General features: G+C 43.4%; 1 long non-coding RNA gene and 1 other non-coding gene across 2 annotated transcripts; both read right to left on the bottom strand.

Annotated features, from left to right (window-relative positions):
• Positions 1 to 4903: 4903 nt before the first annotated feature.
• On the bottom strand, positions 4904 to 12439 carry LOC139794649 (uncharacterized). The gene is made up of 3 exons (XR_011725213.1): positions 12108 to 12439; positions 9642 to 10781; positions 4904 to 6280 (listed from the first exon to the last, which is right to left on the bottom strand). It is a non-coding gene; the product is annotated as an uncharacterized lncRNA (long non-coding RNA).
• On the bottom strand, positions 12105 to 12187 carry TRNAL-UAA (transfer RNA leucine (anticodon UAA)). The gene has a single exon. It is a non-coding gene; the product is annotated as a tRNA-Leu (tRNA).
• Positions 12440 to 13106: the final 667 nt, after the last annotated feature.

Genomic DNA, 13106 nt, shown 5'->3' with positions numbered 1-13106 from the left:
ATAATCAGTCAAAATGGTGAAAGCACAGGGCTTTACAACAAGTAGAAAACAAAAATAAAGGTATGCTGACAAATGCACACAACTACCATGCAAGACAATTATACAAATTACATTCCAACTATCCTCCCTCCAGAGATATCAAGGTTTTACCATATTCCTCCCTATTTATCTAGAGACTGGACATGCATGGAATACAAAATGTTTTTATCTAGAAGTGCCAAATCGCTTAAAATACCAGATCTTTGATATCTCTGACCTGAAGCGACAATAACAGAACCTAAGAGACAACAGCTAAATTAGCCATCAGCCTTGGCACACTTGGAGTAACAGACGTATAAATGTATTGCAGTTCTGAATCATTCAAAAATTATGCAAGTGCGAAGCTTGTTTGAGAGCAGAATCATACAGAATCAAGTTTTTTTAAAGACAGCATATTAAGTTCGTATAAAAAAAAACCACGTGAAAGTTCTGTTTTACACTATGTATACCAGTTAGCAATTATGAAGTTAAAGAAAATGTTGTGCTTCTGTCTTTAAATGTCACTTATGTATATTATTTAGCCTAATCCTTTAGATTTTCCTGACAAAATTTCCCTGCAAGTGTACTATTTGGCTAAGTTGGGGAGTACTTGCAAAACCAGCACTTGATCTTGACAGCTTTGGCACATCCACTGAGGCATTGTCAGTGACAATTAGGCATATGAGAGCTGGTTACACGTAGGCGTCTCATGCCGCACCACCACCCTTTCTGCACTCACTCGCATCTGTGATTCCCAGTACCACCTGCCTCAGACTCCAAGGAAAGCAAACCTCCTCCTGCGCTCTACTTGGCAAGATATTTCAGGATCATGGCAAGAGTTGTGATAAAAGAAACAGGAGGCACGGGGCATCAGAAAGGGCAGGATCAAATGAACAACAGTGCCCTCGATCTGAAGGCAGAGAGGAGAGGTCTGGTAGTTGGCATTATCTAAACTGCTGGTAACCTACTAGGAGCTACCACCACTCAGAGTGAAATGACTTTCAGTTTGATAATGAGAAGGAGGGCTACATGCCAGGAACAGACATTCCTTTGGGAAAATAGCAGATTTGAAAACCTGGGGAAGCTATATTTAAGTGCAAGGCGATAGGCTCAGAGCCTGGGTGAACAAGAGACAACATCCACGAGTCACAAGAGAAAATAGAGAACCTCCTTTAAACAGTTCCCCTTTTAGTTGAGTCTGACTGGTTTGACACAGCCCTCAGGCTGCTCTGAGTCTGCATAAGGTGGGACATGCCTGAAGCTCTGCACAGTTCCCGAACTTCATGCCAATAGTCTTCACACATAGGCAGCCTTCAGTCCCCCTCACATTTGGCCATGCAACCCTAAATCACAGGCGATGTTGCCAGTATCACCTTCCCACACTATGCTCCTTAAAAAAACACAAGCTGTTAAGGCTGGAAGCTTGTCAGTGCTTTCTGCTTATGACCAGACCCTGCCTTTCCTTGCCCCCAGCTTTCTGGGGCCATCCAAAGGGATCATAAAACCATGGACTGTCAGAAGTCACTCCTGTAACATCTTTTTCCTGAACCTGAGGACATCCTCAAACTAGCAGATGGGTGGACTTCAGGGGGAAAAAAAAAAAGGGGGGGGGAGGGGAGAGCAAAACAACGTGAAGAAAATTAATGCAAGCCATGCCCATGAAAGCATCACTTAAATGCATGCATTCTCCCACTGACTTTGGTGAGAGCAGGATCATCCCAAAAAGATATACAGCACACCAGGATTTTAGTCTTACCTCTCCCACTAGCCTGCCTGCAAAGCTCTCCCCAAGCATGGTAGCTAAACCATGGCATTTGTTTTTGATGCAAATCCCTGAAAAACACACTCCTGCTATCTAACAGGGAAACAGGGGCATGATTCCATAATCAAACCATACAGAGGTGTAACATCTGAAGCATACAACCACATCACCCAGCCTGCTCAGCTCCACTCTTTGCTCAGCCCTGAATTGGTTGTAGCTGTGAAGGTGGTAGCATTCCTGACTCTAAGCCACTTCATTCCTCTCAGAAGTTGTCTCCATACCTACAGACTAAAACTAGGGTTTAGTACAAGGCACCAGAAAGGATACATCAGTCCTTTGACAGGCAAAGGAAGCAAGAGGGAAGGGAAAGATACCCGCAGGACGCAGATTTGTTTACTCACTGACCTTTCATCCTTGCCTAACCCACACCCATCTCCATTTACTCCAGAGGGCAGCAGAGAGGCCCTGCCCTTGTCAGGGGTTCAGCATCAACTACCCACACGTTCACTGCTTCCCTGGCTGGCTGGGCTCTGTTGTTGCAGCAGCAGATTCCCATTAGGCTGACAAAGAGCAGTTGCTTCTTCAGGGCTTCTGCTCCCTGCTTAGCATGACACCACTGTGCCACAGCCAGCTTCCTCTCCCCCAGCCAGGTTTTTTCCCTCCCTTCCTCCCTCCCTCCCTCCTTATGCCCTCAGCCTATCACTTTGCACAGACCACCAGAAAGGGGCCTCGACCTTTGGTGCCCCTACTCAGCCATCATCCAAAAAAATCTTTCCCCCACAGCAACACAGTGCTGTGATTGCCAGCCCTGACTGGGAGGCTGGGTACAGACCAGTCTCTTTTCCAGACTCATTTTGATTTGCAACAGCCAATTATAAAATGTACACTGCAACTTTGCAAAACACATCAGAAGGAACCAACATGGAATACTATTTCACTCCTAATGAGTTTATTATAAACAAACTAAGTCAACAAATTAAATCCACAGTCCATCTGAATAACTGAGGAATACAAGTTCCTGTTATGACTTTATGACTAGATTTAAGGTCAGTCATCTCATTAGACAGCATCTGTTCAGAAAGTTTTTCTGTTACTGGTAAAATTAATCTTCGGCTGGTTCTCTTTCAAATTTGTTTAATATTTGCCATCAATATAAACAAAGTATTCCCCTAGTATTTGTAATAGGATTTGTTATCCCTGATCTTTTTTTTTTTCCAAATAAAAAATCAAATATACAACAATCACCTCAAACATTGCACACTGATTTTTGCAAAATGCAGAAAAGGATCCAAGCAGGTTTTTTCCATAAGAAATCATCCAGTTCAACCTGGTTAATGCAAGCTGGTCCTTTATTTTCCAGTCAACAGTTAGTTGTATTTAATTTATCCCTTACCTAAAATTATGGTCACACTAGCTTTTGCATCTCAAATATTCCCCAAAGAATACTCTGTGATTTAAATTATTTGGTGGCATGGGAGAAGGGCCTTCCAAAGAGTTTACAGCCTGTATCTCTTCTTCTGCATAGGCTAATTGCTTATGCATAATTTTATTTTATACATATATAATTATGTCTCACCACATCACATAAGATTAATATGCCTCTTGCAATATTTCTATGAGATAGGAAAAATACTGTATTCCTGCCCTTGTACTGAAAATCCCACAGTATGCTGCACTCCTTCTAAGCTTTAATGGAATTTTTGCCTGAACTACTTGTATTTTCAATTTCAGTTTGTGCTGGTTTGAAGATCGATAGAGGGAGGTGACATTGAGGCACAGTAATTTTAAAGTGTACAACTATTGTGCAGATGCTACAACTTTAATTACACAAGCAGGCTTCTGTGCCTGTCCAAAACTTCAGTGATAAACAATCTGCTTACACAGTGGCAGCAACAGGATCAGGATCCGTGAATTTATGTCCATAAATATTAACTGCAGCAGCAGAGCTAATTGGGTACATTCTCAGAAGTGCATCCCATATGGATAGCTTGCTCAGGGAAGACAGCAACCTTGTTAAGAATTAACTAAGTTATATTGTTCCAGATGGATATTCACACAGAGAAAACAAATCTCCAAATTGTTTTCTACAATTCCTTTGTTCTAGTTGGACATATATAATGAGCTGAAAAATAAGATGAAAAAATATAGTAATTTTTTATAACTCAAGTCTTTGCAGTTGCCAAAGTAATGACTTGTAGACCAGAGCAGGTAAGAGGGGGTCAGCAACTGGATTCTGAAACATAGTACCTGATGTACTCATTAACAGATAAATAGCAGTTCCCAACATCTCCCTCCAGAGATGCCACCTCTGAGGTTTTGCTTGCATAGGAAGTAGAATTCCTGTAATTTTGCAAGAATATACTTACTACCTGGTAAGCAGTCATGGACTGTTAATGACAAACACTACATGAGAGGAAACAATGCAAAATCTACATGTCCCAGTCTGACAGCTAAGATTACCTTGCTATAATAACTTCTTTTATTAAAAAAAATAAACCAACATTCTTGACACAGTTAACATTACAATGTAGGCCCATTCCTGGTTGTGGAGAAGTCTATTAGGGACTTCAAGGTGAGTATGAGGCATTGCCTCTGGCTCTAAAGGACCCATAGAGACTCCTTTTGGGGGCTGTGGGTACCACCAGGCACACATTCTCTGCAGAGCCCAACCTACAAGAGGAGCACTCTGAAACTCTACTTACACCTCTCTTTGAGACAATTTACCAAGAAAAACAGCAATAGGAAAGAATCTCTAACCACAAGAACTTGTTTTTCGATTGTTTTAATGATAGTTCTGAGATGCCAAATCCCACCTCATTCTTAAATTGCATAGCACTCTCATAGTTGTCAAGATTTCAGCTGGATACAGTCACCCTACCTTCTTTCTCATACAGGTCCTTTTTCTTCTGTTGGCAGCTAAACTCTCTAATAATTTCATAGAGTAGAAACCTTACAACATCCCTGATACCTCTCTCTATTTGAGAAGCACAAACTGCTTTTGCTTTGTAAAGAAATTTGACTCACGCATTCATATAATATAATTTTGATCCCTGCCAGTAATTCTTTTTTGTAAAAAAAAAAAATTTGTTCAGAGGGGCTGGGCAGGCTGTTTTTTTGTTATTGTTGGTTATTTTTTTTAAATTGAACGAATACCTTTCAGTATTTCCCTACTGATGTGTCAAGTAACTTTTGGGGCATGTCATCTGAATGAATGCAGTACAACAGGCTGGGCATGTCTCAGTCTGGTTTCAGTAACAGAATACTATAGGATTTGTTAACTGGCACAGATATAATTTGCATTGTCATAATGCTATCAAAATACAGACTGTGAAAACCATGGCTATTAAGATAGCAACATAAAAATTAAAACTACATTTAGACAAAAAAAAAAAAAAAGAAATCAGCTGTGCTCACAGCAAACCAAGGCATGCTACAAAACAATAAAAAATAACCCAAAATATTATCATTAAGATGTAATTCAAAGTAATTAAATCAAGTATTTCTGTTCTGAATATAGTAACAAAAGGATCTAGAAAACATTACATAAATGGGATTTCTGAACTATGTTGAGTCTTTCCAGTTCCTCATTCAGAGGCAGCTTCTGGACTGAAGGCAAAGAAAATTAGCCACAGACAGTAAGCAAAGATTGTTCAGGAAGGATACTACTAACACCTTTGTAAACACAGGAGTAAGAGTTTTTACCTGTCCTTAACTGTGTTGCCAGAAAATAGCACTGATGAATGTGAGCACTGTCAGTTGCGTTACCTTCCTGCAATAGGTAAATGTAATTTGTTAACATTATTGCTCCCAGACCATTTAAAAGGAAAACAGATCAAATTACAGCAGTCTAACCTGCAGATCATGAACTTGCATTGTGGTACCAGAATGGTCTTCTAATGAGTAATGTTCTAACAAGACTCTGGCTTTCCATAAACTAAGGCCAGACACAGGTGCTCATTTCTTACAGGAAACTAACTGTAAATATTTATATACAATGTATTGCATTCCCTTGGTCTTTATTTGGACAAGTTCAAATAATTGCTTTCAGAATCTGAAATGAAGCACCTGCTTGGATCTTTGCAGGAGTTTTATTCTTCTTTCAATAGGGGTCTCAGTAAAAGGCACATGGCAGCAAACCCATGTATTCAGTGACTGTCACTGTATGTGTCGTGGCATTTTAAGTTCTCTCATTTTATCTCAGAATGCTTAGGAACAAAAATATAAGCACAAAGAAAACATACAATCAAAAGATCTACAAGCAGAAACATCTGTAGGTTTGAGATAAACTTAAACACAAGGAAGTGTGCAAGAAAACACTTAGGTTTAAGACGTTAGAAAATCCGTTTTTACAGTGAAGGTGGTCAAAGCATGAGTTGTCCAGAGAGGTCACGAAGTCTTCATCCCTGCAGATATTCAAAACCCAACTGCTGAAGCTTACCCATCTCTGAGCTGGGAGGTGGACTAGACAATCTCCAAAGGGATCTTTCAGTCTCTGCCATTCTGTGTTAAATAAAATCAGTTTGTGGATCAGTATTGTTTGTTAGGGAGCACAAAACATGTAACTGCCCTCAATTCCTCATTTCCTTTACAAAAGAATTCTTATGAAAAGATAACATCAGAGATTAATTTTACATGTAAGTAACATGAAATTTATTTTTATTTGTTACGTATTACTTGACAAAGACTGAGGGAGGCAAGAGGGAAGCAGCAGAACGTGCAGTACAGCCAGGGCAGGGGAAAGACAGTGTCTCTGCCTCTCTCAGCAGCAGCTTACTGCTAAACCAGCTGGATCTGTTTCTTGGTATGCACACAGAAAGCAAAAGGTAGGAGTGTGACAGAAAATAGCAACAGAGATATAAGACAGGACAAGTGAAACTAAATACAAATGCACACCAATTAAACATGGATTAGCTGCAAAATAGAACTCATTAATGCAGTCCATAATTCCCACCAGTGATTCCAGTTGCCAACACGTGATGTAATAGCAAGAGACAGGTGTCACAAATCCACCAAGTCACATGGTCAGGGAGTGATCTCTTGCCAAGAATGGCATGTACTACTTACTTCAGCAAACACTTGTAAAACGAGGCAGATGAGGTCTGAAGGAAATATCCTCTAGGACTTCCAACCCAAAAAGGAGGTCATAATTGGGCAGATGGTGAAGGAGCAGGAACCAAGGAAAACAAAGGAATCTGTAAAGTGCATTCTTCTCCTAAGATGATTGGAGAAAGAAAGGCATTTTTCTAACTGGCAGAAGATCAGTGCACATTTTCTGTGTTTTCAGACAAAAGCTTCCTCCTGGTTGGCAAAAAGAATCAACTCATTCAAACAAGTTTAAAGCTCCCCAAAAAAAAAAAAAAAAAACAACCCAAAAACCAAAAAACCCAAAAAAACACCCACAAACAACCAAAAAATAAAACCCATGGAAAAATGCATGTTGGTGTGGTTTAAGCTCATGTTCTCAGATCCCAGACATCTTGTCTGCAAATTCTGCATTAGGCTGCCTACATTTTAGGGCATTCAGGGCCTCTCATTCAGGAGGTGCTCTAGTGAGCCTTGCTGTTGTAGTATAAATTTATGAGTTGCCTGCTCTGTCCCTCCAAAGGCTCATTTAGAGCATCTTTTAACACTTTCAGAAAAATCCCTCAGTAATAATGCTGTGCTGATGTGAAGTGTTACCATCTGCACATATTCCTCATGATGAGAAGAACAGGCAAGAGGGAACATGCACCCACAGCTCTTTACTCCAATGCAAAACCACTGCCCTTTTCTCTGCCAGTGCAGGTGGCTTTGAGACAGAATGCCAGACCCTAACTGCAGCAGCTGAAGTGTGGACACCTGGTGTCCTCTGATGGCTGAGGCCATCCTGCCTCTGGGAGAGCAACACTCAGAGTAATGGTGGCAATGATACTTTAAGCAACCATGGAGAGACTTACAGGACTTACCTGTCAGTTGTAAGAGCAAACCTACCTCCATCAGTGCCTTAAGTAAATTGCACTGCAGTAAATTATACACAGACCCTTATTCTGTTCTATAGACACCATGGTCAGGCTGCCTAATTCCCCAGAGCTTACTGCTTGGGCTAAACTAAACAAGCAGAATATGTCTTATTGTTACTCATCAAAATCAAGAAATCTAGTTAAGTAATAAAATGCTGCAAAGATCTGTCTATGAGTCTGTGCTGTAGTGCCCTGAAGAAAGAGGCAGATTTAGCTAAGGTCGCTAATAACACTTGGTTGCTCTGGCTATGGAGTCCAACAGAAAGGATTATAAGAAACTGCAGGTAAGATCAGATGCAATCTGATGCAGCCCAGCAGCTGCTGAAAATGAACCTGTATAAAGACAGATATATAGCTGCTGACACAACTGTATGCACTATGTCATGGTAATTGTTGAACAAGAGTCCTGACAATTACAAGAATTCATAAAATAGCCTACCCCTCCTTATTAAACACACAGGTCCCAAAATGAGAACAATTCAAGAAATACCAGTTACTTTACATGCAGTTACTCCCACTGACAAAGCAGACTGGTCTGACTTTGTAGACTTGAGATCGGTCTGCAGTAAGAATCAGAGGTATTATTGATCATCCTACATATGGCACTGCATAGAAGACCAAGAGCTTTACAGTCTTTTTACATCTTTTTCTTCAACATGACATACTGGTCACTGGGAATGTTAGGAAAACAGTTTAACTGAAGTAATAAATTATATGCTTCTATTACCAACTAAAATGTAACTGGAAAAAAAAGCTGCTGCCAGTTTTTTAAAATAATATAAACTATACTGAAATACAAATTAAATACTATTCACCAATAGGCTGTCTTCTTTTTTATTTGATTCGCTTCTGTTTAGGAAGTGAGACACAATTTTGAGTTAAACTATGGCTTGCTGTTTTCCACAAAGGCTTCCACCTTGTCCAGCACACATCATGTGGTACTTGCTGGCTAACAAGATGTTCAGAACTTGCAGGGTCTTCACAGCTCAAGGTGTGGCTCCATACCTTATTTATTTCATGTTATTTTCTGAATTCATTGATATCTTGCTCATGGGCTTATCTAACATGGCTGGTTACAAAGTGTCTAAATTCTTCACAAGCAAGAATGAATTTACTTCATAGGAATCCATTCTGCAGATAGTATTTTTCTATTATCTCAATTTTACACAAGAAACAAGGTATGGAAAGATTGATGTTAAATCTCTCTAGTAACTGGTGACACATTGATTTCATCTGCGTTTGCAGAAGCCCCTCATTTCTGTAAATCACACTGAGATTCTCAAGATGGATAGCACAAAGTCAAAAAACAAGAGATTGCTTATGAAAAATCTGTTTTAACTTATTGGCTCCTCCTCAAACAGAAAATATGCAGTGGCAAAAAAAGCATCCCTGGTTCATCAGGATAGCATTCAACTGCCTGCATGCAAGGCTGGGTTTTTTTTTTTTTTTTTTTTTTTTGCATTCATTTCTAGCATTAGTCACTGTACTTCCACTATTTTTCTCAACAAATGAGGCAAGGATCCTACAGATAATGACCTTTTTAGAAAAACAACTCATCCACAGAATGTAGCCCAATGGAAAGCAGTATCATTTGAACTAAAGGCCAGATTATAACAAGTGCATGCAAGAATGTCAAACTGCAAAGGGAACCAATAATTCATGAGAATTTAATAAGCACACTATTAAAAAACAAAAAAAACCACCTGCTCAATAAAATAAAAATTTCAAATCAAAATTGTGATGACACAGAATCGTGTGACACACATTACACCACCCTGCCACTTAACCTAAAATAGAAAACAATTACCTTGGCAGATTACCCTTTTTGTTATGGACAAGTACAGGAATGAGTTGGAACCTACTTGTTGCCAGTAGATTTTGTGGATATTTCTTGAGAGCAAGAAAGGTTCTAAAATCTTCTGTTCCGTTCCAGACCCGCGTATGTCCTAACAAGCCATTATAACAAGCAGGGAACACAGTTTCACCACAGAACTGAAAAGTTCTCTGTAAAATAAATGAAAGAGCTGTGCCTATAACAGGAGCATTTCTAACCAAGAACTACAGTTTTCTATATTGCTTTATCATAAAAACACTTTTTTTTTTTTTTAAATTTATTTGTTCAGTTGTTACCGTTCTTGTAAAAACTGTGATTATTTTTACTTTTCTTATTTCTTTCTCAAAATGCTGAGTAGCTGCCACTAATTCATCCTGTAAATGACATAGCTGGGACGAACTTTTCATCAGTATCAGCACTGAATTCACAAAATCAACATGAGCATTTATTGTATGTAGGAACATGCTCATAAATAAGCACATAAAGAGAATTACAAAATTTGTATGCAAAGATGTGGGTTTCCAAGGGCAGCATTTTTCCATTCCAACGTTACAGACAAAATGTACATTCAAATATGCCGTAATTTTTACTAATTTGTACCTTAATGAAGAACAGGAACAAATGTTTACTTAATAAAACATTCAAACCTAGCAGTACTGCTTTTTAATTAACAGTTCTACAAAGTGTGGTATGTTTTGCATTTACAATTTAACTGTGGGAACAGTCAAAAAAGGCAATATATGTACTTGCATTTCCAAGAAATTCACCACCAGACCACACTTCTCCCCATAACTCCCTCGACTATCGTATTTGTGTTTATACCATGTCCACGTCTGTGATGCCAGATCACATTATGTAGCATGTAATAAAATATGCTGTCTGAAATATTTCACCTTCAATTTCATATTGCATTGAAGGCTCATGAGTTGCTATCTCTCTCTCAAGTTTATCCTTTATTCAGTCTGTATCATCACATCGTATATTTGGACTGAAGGTTTAATTTTCCAGCTCCAATTATCAGGAAGAGGCTGGCTATGAACAGCTATATTTACCTGTATCAGAAATCAACCAGGATGCCCTGGCAAACAGGAATATTTTAAAATGTGTCAGCTTTCACTTGATTTGTGCTTCCCACACTTTCAGTATACTAGAATACAATGGTACTACCCTGTCAAAAAAAAAAAAAAAAAAAAAGAAAAAAAAAAATTAAACCGAAACGTAAACCCAAACAACAAAGCCATGTTATAGCAAATGAAACACTGCAAGATGTACAACTGATATATCGATCCTCTTACATAAAACGAATCCAGGAGGTCAGGAGGTTAGTCTGAAAATCCTGATCACTCCTTCTGCTTGACTTTCAACTGAACCTCTGGCACAGTTTTGGGGTACAGCCAGCACTAGGGACTGACTATTCCCCCAGAAGCGAGATGTACCCTCTTTCCATCCCGCGGGGTCGGCCGGGGACACCTCAGCCGGCTCGACGCCCACAGCCGCCCTTTGCACCGCAACCCGTACCATGGCACAGGCGGTACTCCCCCGCCTTTCACCCTATAAAAGCACAGCGACAGGTTGTCAGAAAGCCTCCCAAGTGCTCCAAGCGCCTGGAAACTGGGGGAGGGGAAAAAAAATCTACACAAAAAAACCACCGAAATTACGCTTCAGAGCGACCAAGCCGCCACATGGGACCGACGAAGCGGGAGAGCTAACCCGCACCCAGCGTGCCACAGCCCCCCGAGCGACGGCCCTGCGGCCCAACGGGGGGTGCTGCCCCTTCGGGGGGGCTGCTTGCGATCTCATTTTTAGGGACGACTAAGCCGGGTGCAGTTCCCTTGTCAGATACTTCCGTGAAGAACTGCCGTGAGTTAAAGAAAACCCAAGGGCGGCAGCACGCCGCGCTGCGGGCAGCTGCAGCACCCACGGCTGCCTGGCGTGGGCCTCCTCCAGCCGCGGAGCATGGGCCGCCTTCATTCGCCTCCGGCCGAGCGCTCGGGCCCCGTCTCCACACCGCAGTGCGGGGCTGTGCCCAGCGCCCCGGGGAAGCCCGTCACCCCCTGCCCTCGCCCCGCCACCCCGCCGTGGCTGTGACACCAGCGGTGGCTCAACACCAGTGGGCCCACGCCCACGCGGCCTGCAGAAGATCCGCAAGCGCGTACAAAGAAAACCTCCCAAAAACTGAATTGCGAAACCAACTTTAAACTACACTGAAGGTGCCCAACGCACCGCCCACCAAAGCCGGCCAGCCGGGCCACGCACGCCGCCTGATGCCTGAGCCGTCTCCCACCGCCCCCCGCGGCAGAGCCGCGCAAGTGCCCCGCAGCCTGGTTGCCGGTTGCGGGCCACCGCCCCCAGCGTCGCTCCCCGCCCCTCGCCGCCTCTGGCCGTGGCCCATCAGCTCCCGGCTGCCTACGGCCGCGACGGTCGAGCCTGTGCCGGAGCACCATGCCCTCCCTGGCAATGGAAGGCTGCTCCGGAAAAAAAAAACAGCACTTACCAGGAGTGGGGTTCGAACCCACGCGGACATATGTCCATTGGATCTTAAGTCCAACGCCTTAACCACTCGGCCATCCTGGTGCAGATACAGGAACCCGTCCCAGCCCATCCTACATAAGCGGCCGCACTCCCGCCTGCCTCCCCCCGGCCACCCGCGACCCTCGGGCGGGCACGGGTCGCCCCCTCCCTTCCCAGGCCGCCCCCTCCTGCCTTTATTCCCATCACGGGAGTGCGCAGGGCGCACGGGGCGAGGTGCACGGGCGGCCTCTCTCGGCGGCAACGGGAGGTGACCGGGCAGGCAGGGCCCGCCCGAGGATCCCTGCCCCGTAGCCCGGCCTGGCGCCCCTGGGACTCGCCCTCCCTCAGCCGCGACGCCACCTTTCCCAGCCTCCGCCGGTCACCAGGGCGGCAGCGGAAAGGAAATGGGAGGCGGGGAGGTGAGCGGGACCAGCCTAGGCCCGCCCCTGAGGGGAGAGCGCGGGCGGTGCTGAGGGGGCGCTGGGCTGGGCTGGGCTGGGCCGGGCCGGGCCGGGCCGGGCCGGGCCGGGCCGCAGCGGGGTAGGGTGTGCAGAAGTACGAGGGGTGTGGGCTGATGGCCCACGCCGAAGCAAGTGCGGGTTTAGGGGCGGGAGGAAGGGCTGGAAAGGGTGGCGATGCCGGCGCAGTTTATCGGGGAAGGGAGAAGGCTGTGGAGAAGTTATCCGAGAGGGCTCATGGGACCGAAAAGTAAAACAACTCCACTCTTGCCCCCCCCCTACGGCTGTGCTGCCTGGTGAAACAGCCTACAGGGGCTCTTGGGAAATCGGGTGTTTCATACTGACTTTTTAATTACTCCTGCCCACTTGTTGCCTGGATCGTATCTTCCCTTGCTAGCAGAAGGAAAAAGACAGTGCAGTCCAAACTGAACTTTTACCCTCAATCATGAGAACGATACTGCAGAGGAAAGGTTTCTTCCAGAGCAGAAGCGCCCTTGCTGAGTGCCTGCACTGGGGCCTCTCCC

Source organism: Heliangelus exortis, chromosome 3 (assembly GCF_036169615.1).
Source record: "Heliangelus exortis chromosome 3, bHelExo1.hap1, whole genome shotgun sequence".
NCBI classification, from domain to species: Eukaryota; Metazoa; Chordata; class Aves; order Apodiformes; family Trochilidae; genus Heliangelus; species Heliangelus exortis.
This window is presented reverse-complemented; position numbering and strand designations above follow the sequence as displayed.